The following is a 17,830-nucleotide window of genomic DNA, read 5'->3' on the forward strand; positions in this document are numbered from 1 at the left end:
TTGTACACCCGGTAAGTCGAAAACCCGCAAGGGCGGCTTAGGCAAAAATGGGTATCCCGGTGGATTGAAAACCCGAAAGGGCGATCCAGGCAAAAGTTAGGGATTAAAGCGAAGACTACAGTCTGAGTTATCTGTACTTCATCAAGCTTTGTCGTCTGCCATCTCGAAAGATGTGATCTGTCCAGTCATTCTTCTCAGAAAGCAAGGAGTTGGGAGGAAAACTGATGATCTGTGAGTTATAACAGAATTGGGAAATAGTGGATGCCGTGTTCACGTTGCCATTAGGATAGATTTTTCCTTTTGTACGCAATTACCTCTTTCTAGGAATTGCTTCCCAATGTATTTGCCTCTTCAGGCACATTTTCAATCAATAAAATCGTTATTCAGATAAATAGCTCTTGTTTTTATCTTTACTGTTTTGTTTACAAAAATGTCCGAATTTTTGATAAGCATTGCATATAAAAAACATGAAGGCTACACAACAATGTGCAGAAAGACAAAACATTTGAAAATCATTTTTGAATGTTGAGGACACTTGAGCGTATCTTGTCCATACATCCCCTGGGGGGCATTTTGTTGTGCTGTTTTTCAGGTTGACATCTGTGAGGACGTTTCCTCAGTAGATATTTTCCCCAAGCAAGTTTGGAAGCTATCAGAGCTATGTTCCCCCGCAAAGACATCTGTGGATAGTGCCTTCCATTCTCCAACAGATCTAAGGATTGCCTACCCCCAGCCGGCCGGTATTTGCCGACTTCCTCCCCGAGTGAGGCAGGTTCATTGAAATTTATCTCCAGCATTTATCCTACCCGTGGGCTGAAGGATATCCCCAGCGGAGTTTATCTTTTCCCAGCAGCAGTACTGTTCTTCAAACATGAGTGTGAAGTCACTTTACCATTCCTCAAGCAGAGTTCCCCGCAGAGCAGTTCCCCAAGAGGAGTCTCCCCACAGAGTCAGAGTATCTGATCATTTCGGCTCCCTAGCCAGGGTTCATTTGCATTTTGCATGTAGTAATCATTGCATCCTCAAAAATTGCGTAGCATTCCCATTCAATATGGAGCATTACGCCATAGAAAATTCAAACATATGCATTCATGTGTTAACTTCACCAGACCGTACTCCCGGCAGAGGCGGATCATTTCATTCAACATCAGCACAGCAAGACTGCTACAGTCGCTCTTGACAGCATTCAGAATTGTTTATTCCCCACAGAGGTTTATTTCCTCACCCGATGGTGACAGAGGTTTATTTCCTCACCCGATGGTGACAGAAAGTTTGTTTCTCTTCAGTGAGACCCCCAGCAAGTGATCAGCCTTGCCTTGGCATATCTAAAAAGTTGTTCTTGTGATACCGGTAAGTGTCATGCTAGCACCCACGTGTGTCTCTTTGTTTGGTGTCGGTAAACGCCATTGTTTCGGTGTCTGTAAACATCGAGTATTCTCTCCAGTCATCAGTAAATGTCTGGCCATCTTTTTTGGTGTCTGTAAACACCATTGCTTCGGTGTCTGTAAACATCGAGTCTCACCCCAGTCATCGGTAAATGTCTGGTAATCATTTTTTGGTGTCAGTAAACACCGTTGTTTCGGTGTCTGTAAACATCGAGTCTCACCCCAGTCATCGGTAAATGTCTGGTCATTTTGGTGTCGGTAAACACCATTGTTTCGGTGTCTGTAAACATCGAGTCTTTCCTTCAGTCATCGGTAAATGTCTGATAATCCCCAACTAGAAATCCCCAGTAGAGTCATCTGTAAATGTCCTATCTGGTTTCCAGTTGCAAATATTTGTATCTCCCCAATAAATTCCTCATTTCCAGTCATCGGTAAATGTCTGGTCATTTCTTTGGATGTCGGTAAACATCATCTTTCGATGTCGGTAAACATCGTGTCCCATCCCAGTCATCGGTAAATGTCTGGTCATTCTTTTGATGTCGGTAAACATCATCTTTCGATGTCGGTAAACGTCGAGTCTCATCCCAGTCATCGGTAAATGTCTGGTCGTGAAATCAAGATCCCCAGAAGTCGTCGGTAAACGTCTTGTCTGGTATCACCACAAAGAGTTTATTCCTCCCCAAGTGGAGATGCCATCGGTAAATGGCCCCGTTTTTCTTCGATATCGGTAAATGTCGAATTCCCAGTTGCAGCAGCCATCGGCAAATGGTCTTGCTAAGTTTGACATTGGTAAATGTCAAAATTCTTTGAAGCCACCATCGGTAAACGGTCTTGTTTCCTTTCTACATCAAAATCTGTTTCCCAGCAGCCATCAGTAAATGGTCTGGCTGAGGTTGATATCGGTAAATATCAAGTCTCAAGTTTTAACCATCGGTAAATGGTCTGTTTTTCAGAAGTTTTTTTTTCCCCAGCCGCCATCGGTAAATGGTCGTGCTGAAGTTGATATCAGTAAATATCAAGATTCCAGTTCCTCAACCATCGGTAAATGGTTTTGCTTTTCTGAAGCTGTCATGCAGTTTGTCATCGGTAAATGACGTGGTTCTTTGGTATCATATCCAGTACTGTGCAAATTCTACGGTTCTTTGGTATTCAATCCCTGTTTACCCTGAAAGTCTGACAGCCGTCGCTCTCATCCATTCGGGTTCCCAGCTGATTGAATAGGGGCAGCTGTAGCACCTCAAATTTGCACCTACATTATACATACATTTTCATATTAGGTCATAGCATATCATGATCCATTGCATAGCATTTGCATTGTCCCTCAGTTGCCTCAAGAGCAAGCAATCAGAAATTAGGTCAAACTAATCTCCTGATCAGTCAACCAAGCAAGCAAAGGAATTTCTCATTGAATCAAGGCCTTGGGTTTATCCAACAAGTTCACATGGCTTGGAGGTCTATTTGAAGTGTTTTGGTCAAGGGTTAAGGGCTCAGAGGTCAGCAGTTCATGCCCAGACAGTCAGAAATCCTAAAAAAGTCAACTGTCAGTCAAAGCAATGGATGGTGGTCATTCTTGTGGAATTTGGGCACCATGGTCAATAATCAAGAGTTCAAACAACTTGGGACATCATTTGAAGTCAAATTCTCAAGGAATTAGGGTTCAGAAGTCATCAGTCAATGCACAATCAGTCAGAAACCCTAAAAGTCAACTGTTGGTCAACTGTCCATTTAATCAGTGATTGGATGATTGGAATTGGTTTGTGAGAGTTCATTCATGTCCAAATAGTCATCATATATCATGCCAAACACCATCATGGAAGAATTTGAAGCCAGATCATGAATTTCCCAAAATAGAAACTGGGCCTGTAACTGAAACCTGCCATAAATGGAAAGTCTTGATCCTCAAACCTACATTTTGATACAAGCCTCAAATGAATTTTTGCCCAACATGAAAGTTGAAGATCTTGTCCTCCCATTTCCAAAAAGTCCTAGAACTCTCAATTCCCATGTATGGTTGGCAAGTTATGATCGAATCGATTTTAGAAAATCTTGAACTTCAAAGGGCCATATCTCCCAAACCGTTTGGCCAAATTTGGTGGGGTTTTTTCCTACAAACCACATTTTTCATCCTCTTTCCAAAAATATAAATTTCATGACCTAAAACCTTACCAATCAAAATGGCATATTTTGACCTTTTTCATTTAAATGAAAGTTTGACCAAGAGTTGACTTTTTGACTCAAACATTTTTTCAGCATTTGGCCAATTGGAACAGCTCATAAATGTCATTTAGAATGTGTTTGTAAAGCCAAATTATGCAGAACATGTGAATCTTGCTTGGTTGCTTGAATTGTAAGAAAGGTACAAATGCACCATACTTGTCTATGCTTCCACCATGCCTTGCCTTGTACCTCAAAAGGACAGCAATTATGCAGCATTCTTGACCATTTTTTCTGTCATGGTGAGCCTCATTGTGCAGCCATACTCCAATAGTAAAAGGAACCATGCTTGCTTACTTGAATTTTGGGACAAAAGGACAAAACCAACCACACTTCCATGCCTTAATTTGTACTGTCCAATAGCAGTTGGGACAGCATCATTTTCCTGTCAAGAGAAAAGGCATGGCAGCCACAACAAAGAGGGGGTAATGCAGCAGAAATTGATGAATGAACTTGGCCCACACTTTGCTTGGTACTAGAACAAGTAATTATGCAGCATTCTGCTAGGAGTTTTGGAAAGGAAGATTGAGGCCATAACCAAAAAGGGACCAAACACTTCTCACTGATTTTTTAAAACCTCATCCTTGTTTGCTTGGATTTGATCATTGGATGTCAAACCAAAACACAAAAATGGACTAAACTAGCTTGGCCAAATACTATTTCTTCTCACCATTTCCTGTCACAATACTGCAGCAGCAAAGGACACACATAGGACAATAGAAAACCTGCTGCAGCAGCCCTACCACAAGACCAAACACCTTTGGCCATTCCCCTAAAAAAGTCTATCACCATACTGCAACAGAGGATAGAAAGCCTTGGCAATTTCTCAAAAACCATACAACCATACCATGCCACATTTAATGCAGCAAAGTACAAGCAGCCTTTCTGTCATTTTTAAAGGACAGCAACAGCAGCCAACAGCATATGGTAGGGGTACTTCCTGTCATAAAACTGGTAGCAGCAAGGGGCATCACACAAAAACCATTTCTTTGGCCAAGGCAATTGGGAAAGGCAGGCTGATTTCAAGGAACCTACCTTGCCATTTGATCACTATTTTTCTGCCACACCACAAACCCCTAGCCAATAGCACCCAACACAACAAGACATCTCACAAACCACCATGCTTTTTCTGTCAACAAAGATAATAGGCCACACTGCAGCAGATGGTGATGTTTTTGACTCTTGCCTTCACCTTGCATTTTCCTGTCCAAGGCCAGTAGCAGACCAAGAATTGCAAAAAAAAACAAACCTCAAATTCACCTTCTTGCCTTGTCAATTTGACCCTGCTATACCAATGACAGCAGCATGACCAACAAACTCCAAAACCAATCTCATTCATTCATCTCCATTCTTAATCTTGGCATGTTGCATTTTCTGTCCAAGTTTCAAAACAACTAAAACCTGGCCTTGCCACAACTAACATAGCAAGACCTAAATCACCTTGCCATTGGAAATTTTCATGTCAAAAATGCAAAAAGCCAATCTCTCATCATTTGTCAAACCAAGCCTGGCCTTAAAAATCAATTGCAGCCACCAATCCAACATAACACAAACCTAACTCATCTGGCCATTTGATTTTTCCTGTCATCAAAACAAATTCACAACCAACCTTCATTTTTTTTTTAACCTGGCCCTGCTAAACATTTACAACCAACAATCATACCATACTGCAGCAGAAAGAAGAAAGCTTTGGCAATTGCTTCTCAAAACCTTGCAGTCACCAAACCAACATGACCTAACCTCATTCAAGCTCATCCACAAAAAACATCCAACTTCACTCATCACTCACTCACTCCCTCATTTCCAACCTTGCCCTCACTTGCATTCACTGTCAAAGGAGCAGACCACAAAGAACCATCATCCATTTTCCAAACACAAAAACCCTTGCTTTGCATTTCTTCTGTTGTCAAAAAAGGCATCAAAACTACAAACCAACCAAAGCTTCTTGGACCTGGCCTTGCATTTTCTAAAAGTATTCCAAACACAAGAGTGCCACAACCTTGCCACAAGCAGCATACCAATTGCAACCACACTGCAGAAACACTCATTCAAAACCAACCTAGCTATTGGCCTTGCATCTCTAAAATTCCCTGTCCAAACCTGCAGTAGCCTAGCAACTTTCATTTGCAACATTGTCAAACCATGCCTTGCAACACATGACCAAGCCATTCCACTGCTGATGCACATCACCTATCCACTTTGCTTTTGGCATTTTACCAAACCAGTCCAAAACATCAAAATTGAACATTGAAGGCCTCCACAAATCCAAGGATTTTTCATCCATTCATCATCAGGAGGGCCATTGAGCAACTGCCTCACTTCAGTAGCATCCAACAACTTCAAGAACACAATTGCCCTCCAAAATAGGTATGAATTCGAGCTCCATAATTTCTCAAATTGACACATGTTTTGAATAGGTTTTTCAATGCTAAATATCATGATGCTTTCCTTTTTGAAAATGATTGCTTATCCATGAAGATATATGGTTTTGAAGTTTGATGTTAGAATATGTTTTTGCTCGATTCTTGACCTTTGTGTGGTTTTAATGAAAATCAATGGGAGATTCTTGTTTGCTATGGCTTGCTGATCATTTCCATGTGTTCAATTTGAATTTTTGGGCAAGATCGTGAAACCTTGATTTTTGGCCAAGAACCCTAGATCCCAATTTGCTTTTTCTCAGAATTCTCTCCATTCTCACGTGCCTGCATGGTTACCTTTCACCAGCCAATGAAATCATTTCATTTGGTGCCCAAAACGGCTGTGTTTAGTTAAGTGAATCAGGAAATTACCAAAATGCCATTTTCTCAAATGTTAATTCAATTAATTTCACATTTTAATTACCAATCTTCCAAAATTCATAAAAGCTTCAATTTTAATCCAAATTCAATGGGATTTTTTGTGTTGTGTTCATCATGATCTCTACTTTTTTATCATTATTTTTCCAGAATTTTTGGGTGGGTGGTTTTTAAATGGCCTTAGGGTTTGTGACATGTGACCAAATTTTGTACACTTTGCCAAACCAATTGTGAAATGATGAGAATGTATCCAATGGCTCCCAAATTTTTTGTGCTTAAACTAGACACATTCATGGTAATTTTGGTATAAAGTTTGTGGATTTATCATTTGTGGTTTGTGAGATATGATTTTTTGAATTAGGGTGTGACAACTTGTGTCACACCATTGATGTCCAACTTCATGATTTTCATTACCATGCTTCCTTACATCCAAATGACCCCAAATTTTGCATGAACCTACTCTTGTATGTCTAGTTCACATGTGAATTTTCTTGGATTTAATTGAACTATTTTCCATTTGTTTGAGATTTTTCTTCCCTGCCTAGTCAATTGTTGACTTTGTGTGACACATGTTCCCACTTCATTTGTGAAATTCTCATACTTTATTAGATGGACATGAAATTTTGCATGAGATAACTAGACATCCTCATCTTTACCATGGTTTTGGTCCCATTCATTTATCACATGCCATCTCTGATTTATGAATTTTCTAAGTTGATACATGTTTGGTTGACCTCATTGAGCATGTTCAAAATTGCTTTGACTTTCTGATTTTCATTGACTGCCTTCCACTTGTCCAAATGGGATGAAATTTGACATGCTTACCATGCTATGTGTTAGGAATGATCATGATTTATTTGGTGATTTTTGGAAAATGTTTAGATTGCTTTTGATGCAAGTCTTGCTGTTGACTTCTATGAGCTTCTGTTTGCCATGTTGTGACCTAAATGGTTCATGAAATGATGATATTGATTGATATGAGTGTGAACCCAATTGGTTTTGTTTCCTAATTGTTTGAACATGATTTTGGATACTTACCCCTTGCTGTTTGGACTTTCTCATTCATTTTTGACCCTAGGCTTGTCCTAGTGGTCCTGATACTCACTTTTGAGCTTGTGTTTTCAGGTTGACCATCAAATGGCCATTAAGACCAATTCTTTTGATTGAGCTTACTCAAGTATCATTGCCTAACCTCTTTGTTTTGTAGGTGGCTTGGCTCACATGCCATAGGCCTTGTGCCTTGCACATCCATGTGCCTCCAATTGACTGTTGGTTTCTGTTTCTGTTTGTTTTGTTTGAAGTTGCATACTAACATCTGCTTGACTGTTTCAGGTGCTTTAGTTGCTTAGTTCCTTGTGAACTTTTTGCTTTGCTTTGCTTGTATAAGCAATTTGCATTGAGGTATGTCTCTTTTACTTCATGTAGTCTGGAAGACCTGGCCTGTTACTTGGCCAGGCAACTGTCTGAAGTCCTCCTTAAGAGGCAATGTTTGTGATTGTTTACCTTTGTCCTTGCATAGAGTCAAAGTCCTCCTAAGTGAAGAGGCAATTGGTGGAAGGTAGGGATATGCAATCTATCCCCCACTATTCAGTGTGTCATCTGCTTTGCTCACACCACTGTGTTGATGCATTGCAGATACAAACCCAAGATCTTGTACAACTGTACAGTTGAGTCAGTCTTAAATGTGTAGAAGGGTTCCCACTTTCTGAACCCACACATTCTTGTCTTGAGCTCTCCCAGGCCAGGGATAAGAGCTGTGAGGTCTCATCCTCACTTCATCCTTTCATCTGCTTCACCTTAGTCTCTCAATGGCAAGGTTAAGAGCACATTCACCCAGTTCCAGAGGTTTGTTTGTTGAGGTTGATATGACCCCTTGACTAAAACCTAACCCTTGTTTGAGCCACTTGTTTGTGTATAGCGTGTGCTATCTGTGCTTGTAGGATTGTTTGACTTGCTTCCTGTGCAAGTTAGGATAGTTTGACTTGCTTCCTGTGCAAGTTAGGATAGTTTGACTTGCTTCCTGTGCAAGTTAGGATAGTTTGACTTGCTTCCTGTGCAAGTTAGGATAGTTTGACTTGCTTCCTGTGCAAGTTAAGTGTGTGTGGCTTGCTTCCTGTGTGAGCCATACTTAGGATAGGTTGGCCCTTGTGCCATTTAGCTAGAAACCATAACTTAGGGTTGATTTTGCATGACAACATCTAGGCTCGAGTCGTAGTCTCCCTAGAGTTGTGTCTCCCTCTGTTATCTGGTTAGGCTACTCCTTTTTCCCTGCGTAGGGGAACTACATCGCCCTGATCTTCATACCAGATGAAGTATGTAGGCAGGAGATTGAGCTGATCTCTCCGGGCGCCCTTTTTCTTTTTGTGTGTGTTGTCTGACCTTTGCTAGGCTCGAGTCCCCGTACTCCTTAGCATTTGCTGTCTGTTTGTGTGCGTTTGACAGTTATAGGCTGAGTCCCCGACTCCCTATCTATCTGTTGTGTTGTTTAGGTTCGGATGTCAATGTAAGTCCAGTGATTGGCATTTGGGCTCCACGTTTGCCTCTTTGTGTGTGTTTAGGTTCGGATGCTGACATAAGTCCAGTGATTGGCAGTCGGGCTCCACGTTTGCCTGTGTCTTGTTTGTTTGTGTGCGTGTCAGCCGAGCTACGAATGCTCTGATTCTTCTCTCGTCCGAGAAGATACGTATGCATAGGATGCGATATCCTAGCGAGCATGTGTCGTTTCCCCAGTCCGAACTACTTCGACTCTGATGTCTATTGCCTGATAGACTAAGTAGGCCCAGGATGCGACATCCTGCCGAGTTTAGTTTCAGTCAGTCTCTTTCGTTTCTTTCAGCCAGTGTGTGTGAATATTTGAGCAGTGTTTAGCAACCAATTTCCTTTCTAGTGTGCGCGGATCCCGTAGAGTACTACGGATGCGTAGGGGTGCTAATACCTTCCCTTCGCATAACCGACTCCCGAACCCATTCTCTTTGGTCGCGAGACCATGTTCTTTCCCAGGTTTACTCTGAGCGTTTCCTTTCCCTCTTTTGGGATAAATAACGCACGGTGGCGGCTCTGTTGTTCTTTCTTTTCCCGCCGGTTTTTCGCGCGATGCGACAACATGCTTTGATGACACGGGAGCAGTTTCTGACTAATGCAAATTGGCCCGTGGACGTGCCAGTCTATTCTGAGGGGGTGGGAGCTGATGATGATGATGAGGATGATGATGAGGCGACCGGTTCTGAGGCCGGTAGTGAGGAGGAGTCTTGAGCCCTTTGTGGGTTAAGTTTTTTTTTTGTTTTTTTTTTTTTTTTTTTTTTTTTTTTGTATTTCAGTTTTTATTATGGCATTTTTATTTGTACTTTTGAATTTTGTATTTTGACCATGGGTTGTACTATTGGGGTGTTGTGTCCCCCACGAACAAAATTTTATTTTTCAGTTAATGTTATTTATGTTTGTTGTTAATTTTGTGTGTTTAATAAATTTTTGGTTGAATGCGTGGCAAACCCTTCTAGATTGGTTGCTCCTCAAGAAGTACCCAATGAAGGTGCATCCGAGCTTGGATGGCAATGATAAGAATAACAAGTGAATGAAGCTAAGGTACATGGTTACCGTCGGCTAGAATTTTAGAATGCATTAGGAACTTTACTCTTTTTGGTAAATTGAATATTGTCTTTGTGCAACATAATTGAATGAATGTTTCATCTAGAACCTAAAACCACAAAGTGTGAGGAAACCTCCATTGTTCACTTAAATGCTGGATTCTAATAAGTTTTGTTGATTCATGTGATTCATTATTTGTCTGTTATTATTGTGAAATTGTGGAAGCAATTAGAAATGATCAAGGCACTTGTTTTCTTTCGAGCACAACTACATCCAAAAATATCTTACCTGTGAGCAGAGAGAGTATTTGTTAACCCCTTTGAGCCTAAACAGTTGAATCTCGGTTGGAAATAAAGCGAGATCTCAAAATCTTTTTTTTACAACCCGGAAAATATTGATTATTGTTCTTTTGCCGTAAGAAGTTAAGAGCATTCACTTAGGTTGTGGAAGAAATAAGTTGGGGAGAACGAAAAAGAATCGGTAAATTCCACAACTCTTGAAAAAGAAAAGAAAAACCGAGCAAGCATAGAAAAATATATGTATAGAAAATGTAGAAAATAAACATCTATTTTGTACATTTGATGTGAAAGAAAAGAACAAAAATATAAAGAATGAAAATGAATGCTTGCTTGGAAGAAAAATAGTGAAAAATAAGAGTTGAGTTGTGGAATATGTGTTGTGAGGGTTACAAATAAGAAACAGATGAAACAAGTCGAGTAGTGTGAATAATACTGTGAATGTCTCTTTTGCATCGGCACTTTCGTTTCAATGGCCTTAGAAATGACCCTTGTTTGTTAACCTGACCAAGCTTCAACCGAAAAGCCCTTAGTGATCTTTATGCTTCCACAGTACCATTTTTAATTGATTAGACATTGTATGAATCTATTTGATATCTTCATTATTTGTTAGTGAGTGAGATTAGTCCCGCGGTTGCAAACGCGCAAAATCTTCATTCCTTATTCGAAGAGGAGAGATAGGATGATTCATTCAGAATAGCATTGTTGTAGATAGATAAATATTTTGCATTACTCTTTAAGTTTTAGTTCCTAGGTATTATTTTATTCAAACCGTTGGGAACTTGTATATGCGAATTTCGCTTGTGTTTGAGCCGTTTATCCAACTTCGGAGAAACTGTTTCTTTATGCAAATCCTCTTGTCTTTCAAGAGGCATACTTTGCTTGAGGACAAGCAAGAATCTAGTTGGGGAGAGTTGTTAGATGCCCAAAAGTGCTTATTTGAGCTATCATATGTGGGCATCTTTCACTCTTTTGCCTTGCTAAAATTGCCAAAATCACATTTATTTTACATGGAATGCGTACATTGATAAACAAGCTTGGTGCCTTTGATGTGTTGTTATTGTGCAGGAAAGGCATGAATTAATTAATAATAAAGACACAAGAGAATTGGCAAAGGAACCAAAGCAAAGGAGCATTTCATCTGCCAGCTCGCTAGGCGAGGATGTGGCGAAGCAAAACCTTCGCTAGGCGAGCTCCTGGCGAAAGGCTCCAGTAAATTGGTTAATTAATTCGCTAGGCGAACTGAAGGCGAAGTGGCAGCGAATTCAGTCTGTTTTGGTGAAATGAGCAGCCAACACTAGCTCGCTAGGCGAGGCTCTAGCGAGTCCCCAGCGAGCATTCCAGTAGCAAAACCTCTCAACCTCGCTGGGGCGAAGGTTGAAGCGAGTTCTTCGCTAGGCGAAGGTCTGTTCGCTAGGCGAACATGACAGTTCCACAGGCCCAGTTTTCTCTGGGCGCAGGGGCATTTTGTGCCCATTTTTGGCCTTCGCTAGGCGAGCCATTCTGCTCGCCTAGCGAACGTGACAGTTCTGCACTTGTCTATAAGTAGCAGGTGCCACTTTTTGTGCCCATACCACTTTTTACCAACTTTTCCATTTTTTGTACTTTCTCTTAGATATTTTACAGCATTGTTAGGAGGGATTTTTGATGCCCTAATTTCATTTCTCTTCATCTAGCAACCATCTTCCACAAAAAGAAGGTGGATTCCCATCCAACTTCGATCATTCGACTTGGATGTTGATCAACCCTCTTTTCTTACTTGCCGACCAAGCTACCATGAAAATGAGTAGCTAAGTCTTCCATTTGTCAAGGTTAGATGTAGGTGATTTCCAAGCTTTGTGTGTAAATGTAAGGATCCTCATATGTAAACTCTTTAACGGTAAATATATGATGAAAACTTTGTTTCTATTTAAAACTCTTTGTGTTGGTATTTGATCGAGAGATGTTTACTGATTCTCGACCTAGGTTTTCATCCAAACTTGTTTGTTAGCTAGAGATAGTAACGAATGATTTTGTTCACCATAAGGTTGAACCAAAACGTTGTCTTTTTGATAGATTGTGTTCGAGAGAAACAATGGATCAAAATGACAAAACTCACAATGGGTGTTCGAGAGAAACGCATTGAGAGGACTTTGTGAAATTATTTATCATCTAAAGGAGTTTATAATATTGTTGACCGTGCAAAAACATGCAAAGCAAATGTAATCATTGAAACCTAACTTTGACAATATTTCTCATATTAATCAAAACATAACTTTTACCGCAATTAATTACTTTGTATGCAAGATAACTTGATTAAAACCAAAACCCTAGTGTTACATTAAGTTAAGATTAATTCAACCATTGAACGGCAGCGATATCTTACAATCTCTGTGGATACGATAACAAAACCCGACACTTAAAAACTGTCTCAACAGGCCTTACCTCGCATAAACAAGTTAGACAAATATTAGAATTGAATAACAAGATTGTCACAGATAAAATTTTGGTTGACGAGAAACAAAATTTCAATAGAATAAAAATTAAAATAGATATTTTGGCAATCCCCGACAACGGCGCCAAAAACTTGATCGGCAAAATAGAAAGTGTACTATTTTTACCGATGTAGTAATAAGGAGATTTATTCCTAAGTATCGATCTCAGGGATTGTGTAGGAAATACTTACTTTACTTCTGATTCTATTAGAACAAAAAGATAATGGTTTGGTTGGTTTTGGAAATTTATAACAATAAACACAAAAAGATAGTAGAAATAATTGATTAAGATAAAACATGCTAGGGTGAGTGGTTGATTTAACCAGATATGAATTCAGTCAAGATTTCCTTAATACACATGAAACGTTTAATTACCTAACCTCAGAATGTTCTTCCTTAAGTCCTTAAAGAAGAAACTATTAAACTACCAATTCTTACTCAAATGTCCATTCAATTAATCATTGGTTTTAATCATAAAAAATATCAAAGTTTATGGTGATTTACAAAAGTTCCTAGTCCTAGGTGATGCAATTGTAAACCCAATTGTGTGAAAACCCTAACAATCACAATCCTGTTATTGATAGTCATAGATCTAATTGTATTTGTCCGATACAAAAGCATAAGCACATCACACAATTGAATTGAAATTCGTAACATAGTAATAAGGAAATCCATAGTTAGAATTCATAACATCAGATCAAATCAGGACCCCCCTAGCATTGGGGGTTTAGCCTCTCATAGTATTAAAAGAAATCATAGTGTGAAAATTAAACATTACAAAGAATTAGGAGAGTTTGATCTTCAATGGTTGATGCCCTTGAATCTCGCTGTCTTCAAATCCTCCGTAGTAGCTATCTTCTCCAGTGCAATGTTTTCTTTCGTACGTCAAAACGTGTCTTCTCTATCTCTCCAAAGTCTTCTAATAGCCTCAGATGGTTTTTTCCCAGCAAGAAGTCCAAAATACCCTTAATGAACAGGGCAGATCCACACAACAAAAAGTAAAATTTCTCAGCCGCGCCCATCAATACGGGCAGTGTGGATTCACACGGGTGCCTGTGTTGATTCACACGGGCCGTGTGGATTCACACGGGTGCCCGTGTCGCTCTTCAAAAGTTATGTTTTTTAAAGCAAGCTATAGAGGCATCAACACGGGCCGTGTTGATGCACACGGGTGCCCGTGTTAACCCTCTGTTTTACCTCTTGGAGTGCTTGTTTCCTGACAAACAACATGGGTCGTGTTGATGCACACGGGGGCCCGTGTTGACCTGCTGTATCTTCATATTTTGGCCTTCCGGAGCATCCAATACTCGGCTATTATTCCTTTGGAACCTATGCAACAACCTGCAACATTAACACTACCAAATTGAAGCATAAAAAGAGACTTTTTGACATAAACAAGTAACAAAATGCAATGCACTAATAAACTAATAAAACATGTTAAATGACTTTAAAATAACTAAAAACAACCACAAGTCTTACCAAAGTGATGAAAATATGTCGGACAAAAGGTGGGAATTCAATGGAAATGGTGACCGATCATTTATCCATAGCGTGATGGTCATGAATTTACCGCTATAGAAATTAAGTGGCGACTCTGCTAGGGAGTAGTCCTCATTGGGTTTAGCCTACTTTTTTATGTGCATATATTTGTATATTTGATGTTTGTATATTTGTTTGTGTGATATAATCTGTCTGTTGTTCTTGGTGATCTCCGAGTGGTGAGATAAGTTCTAACCTGAACTTGAGTGCAATTAAGATAGGAGGATGGTATAGTCATGTTTGACTTGTGTGGAGTAGTCCTTAACAAGTTGGCTTGAGACCCATCTACTCAGTGGAGACCCTTTTGGAGTTACAAATGTCACGCAAGTCATTTGTGGTTAGGCATTACTTTCTCTGATTTGGGGTCGTAGAAGCCGATGACCGTAGAACATTTAACCCAACTTGGCCTATTTATGACGTAGTGTGAAGACTGTTTAGGTGTAGACTTGATAATAGTTGTTACGCGATACTACACTCAAACGAGTTTCTCTTGAGAATATTATGGGTTGATGAGTCAGTAATCCTAACCTATAATATCCGATAGATGGAATTAAGACTCTAGGAACTTTTTAGAACATGATCTATATGTTTTTATCCTTAGTACAATCCTTTGGGATGGTTCTTAACCTGACTCCATGCTCGTGACTCACAATAAACCCTTTGATTCTTGGTTGATCCAATCAAGTCTTGCCAATATCAATGGAACTTGGGTGTTGATAAGGTGAAAACCATAATCCACTAAAATGGATGATTGATATTGACAATGACTTGATTCATCTCTTGACATTTGTCTGTTTGCCTTCTATGTGATCCCTTATTTGTGATTGTTGCATTCATGCGCATCATGACATTCATCACACGAAAAATAGCTTCAAGGAACTGAGGATTTATTTGCAAATATTTTCAGACCATGGATTATGGACGAAGGAACACTAAGAAGTACAATTTCAGATGTCCTGATTTGAAAGAGTTAAGGAAGTTGTCATACTTTGTATTAGATACCTTAGACTTCAAGCAACATCATGGGAAGCTTTTATCTATGTTATCTGCTGATATGTGTCATACCCCAATTTTGTCCGGCCATTTGTGGTTTACCCATGAGATCTTTTTATTTCAAAGGACCATTTGCATAAGTGTGTTCATAATCTAAAATGTGGTTTGAATCTTTTTACATTACTAATCCAAAACCTATATTTTCTATTAGTAAGTATTAAGAGCCATGTTATTATTTCTATGATCACTATTTACTAGTTCATTTACTCATCCCAAATATTTATATCAAGTTCTAAGTTCTTCATGGGTTCCCAAATTAAATTTGCACTTTTAGAAACATGTATGTGTTTTTTTTTAATTTAAAGTCCCATGTTTAGATTTTTGTATTTAAAATAAAATTGTGTTTTTTAAATTAAAAGTCCCATGTTTAGATTTTTGTATTTAAAATAGAATTGTGTTGTTTTTTTATAAAATTAAAAGTCCCACATTTAGATTCATGTGTTGAAATTAGAATTGTGTTGTTTTTAAATTAAAGCACCATATTTAGATTCATGTGTTGAAATTAGAATTGTGTTGTTTTTAAATTAAAGCACCATATTTAGATTCATGTGTTGAAATTAGAATTGTGTTGTTTTTAAATTAAAGCACCATATTTAGATTCATGTGTTGAAGTTAGAATTGTGTGGTTTTTAAATTAAGTCACCATTATTTGGGTTCTTTGTGCCATAGTTGAAAGTATGTTGTTTTTGGATTAGAGTTGAAATTGCAATAACATGTTTCATTTTTAACTCTGGGTCACGGTTGTATTTTGTTAAAAAAACATGCTAAAAGTAACCTCTTAAGTTGAATGACTCATAATGGTCCAAAGAGGTTCTAATTGAGATAACAAGACAAATTTTAAAACACCTTAATGAGACATATACAAACAAAATATTAAAATAAAATTTAGTTGTATTTAAACAAAAAGAAAATTAATTACATAAACATTTAAAAAAAAAACTTCACACGTTACAAACCATTCAAGAACAGTTGCATAATTATCCACAATACAAATCCAAATAAAAGTGGCTGCAACAATGACAGGTTGAGAACAAAGCTTTTGAAGAACCAACGGCCAAAACCTTTCTTCAGGCCAAAACGCTCTTAAATCCAATTGCCTCATAGAGTGGATCCAACCTTCCATTCCATCAAGTCACTTCACGTTGTAACCTGCAGAATGGAAAAACAACTTAAATAAAAAACCCTTTCCAAAAGCGCTTAAAGAACTAAAAAATAACTAATAAGTTAATTAGTTTAACACTTTATCCAGAAGACCAACATGAATACCCAAAAAGCATTTCGAAAATGGCTTAAAACAGTAACAAATTTACAAAACAGATCCCACGTAATCTTGAAGGAAAGGCCATAACTAAAAGGATTTTTTTTATAAGACTCAAAAAGTTCATCAGTTGAGGGGAGAGGAGACAAAAGTTAACAGCAAGAGAAAGAGAGACGAGAGGACAAAGTTTTTTTTCGAACCCAAAAACCAAACAGAGAAAACATTCTTACAATCCCAGAGATTAATCAAAAATAATTTTTGTTAAGAACATCCAAACACATAGTGTTCAAAACCAGCAAATCGAAAGGAGAAAGAAGAGAAAAAACCCAGTCGTCATTCTGCACAAATTTCGACCGAAATCTAAATCCCAAAACTCTCTGCAAAATTCCAAGAAAACTTGTTCAAAATTTCCTGAATCAAAATTTATGAAACAAGTGAGCTCAAACCTTAACCGCATTACTCGCCCGAGAAACCAAATATACGAAGAGTAGTAGAAAAACAAAGGGGATATAGCTTACCTCATTAAAGAATCGCTTGCAGAAGAAGGCCTTTGATGGAATTCGAAAGATCTTGCCAACCCGGAGATTTTCAGAACTTCTGATTTGGTAAACCATTTGCGTCTATCTTCTTCTACGAGTTTCCTTTTTATCATCCATTACGCTTTGCTGCAACTTTTATTCTTCTGTGTTGAACCGAATCCATGGCATCTGATTTTTTACGTGATTTTTGCTTTGTGCGCGTTTGAGATATGTTCTTCATTTGAGCTTGGTTTTTGCATGTTGTTTTTGTTGTTGTGTGCCATGAAATCGTGAGAAGGAGAGAGAGAGAGTCTATTCGTAAAACAGAGTTAAGAGAGAGGGAGACAGTGAAGCGACGGAGAGAGAAAGTCATGAGAGAGTGGAGGATCGTTTGATAATGAGGCTTGTTTTAGGTTTGATTTGTCATGATAGCACTTTAATTCCCATTTAATTTTGTTTTTTTATTATTTCAATTTATAATTAAAAGAGGTGACTAATGGAAAGAGAGAGAGAATTGTTTTTTTTCCAGAAACAATATGAAGAGATAAAAAGAGTATTTACCGTAAAAAAAGTATCATTAAGTTTGACCTTTTAAAACCTAAATTTTATATTTATTAAATTCATTTTAATAATTAAAAAATATAGGTGGCGGTCACCACCCTTTTTATTGTTTCTTTTTTTTAAAATTTATTTTATCTTCATAAAACAGGTGG

The 17,830-nt window shown here is 38.5% G+C and overlaps 1 long non-coding RNA gene across 1 annotated transcript; it reads right to left on the reverse strand.

Moving 5' to 3' along the window:
* Positions 1-16,194: 16,194 nt before the first annotated feature.
* LOC127115732 (uncharacterized) lies at positions 16,195-17,595 on the reverse strand. The gene is made up of 2 exons (XR_007800852.1): positions 17,118-17,595; positions 16,195-16,490 (listed from the first exon to the last, which is right to left on the reverse strand). It is a non-coding gene; the product is annotated as an uncharacterized LOC127115732 (long non-coding RNA).
* Between the last annotated feature and the right edge of the window lie 235 nt (positions 17,596-17,830).

The sequence above is a fragment of the Lathyrus oleraceus genome, chromosome 1 (assembly GCF_024323335.1).
Source record: "Lathyrus oleraceus cultivar Zhongwan6 chromosome 1, CAAS_Psat_ZW6_1.0, whole genome shotgun sequence".
Classification (NCBI taxonomy): domain Eukaryota; kingdom Viridiplantae; phylum Streptophyta; class Magnoliopsida; order Fabales; family Fabaceae; genus Lathyrus; species Lathyrus oleraceus.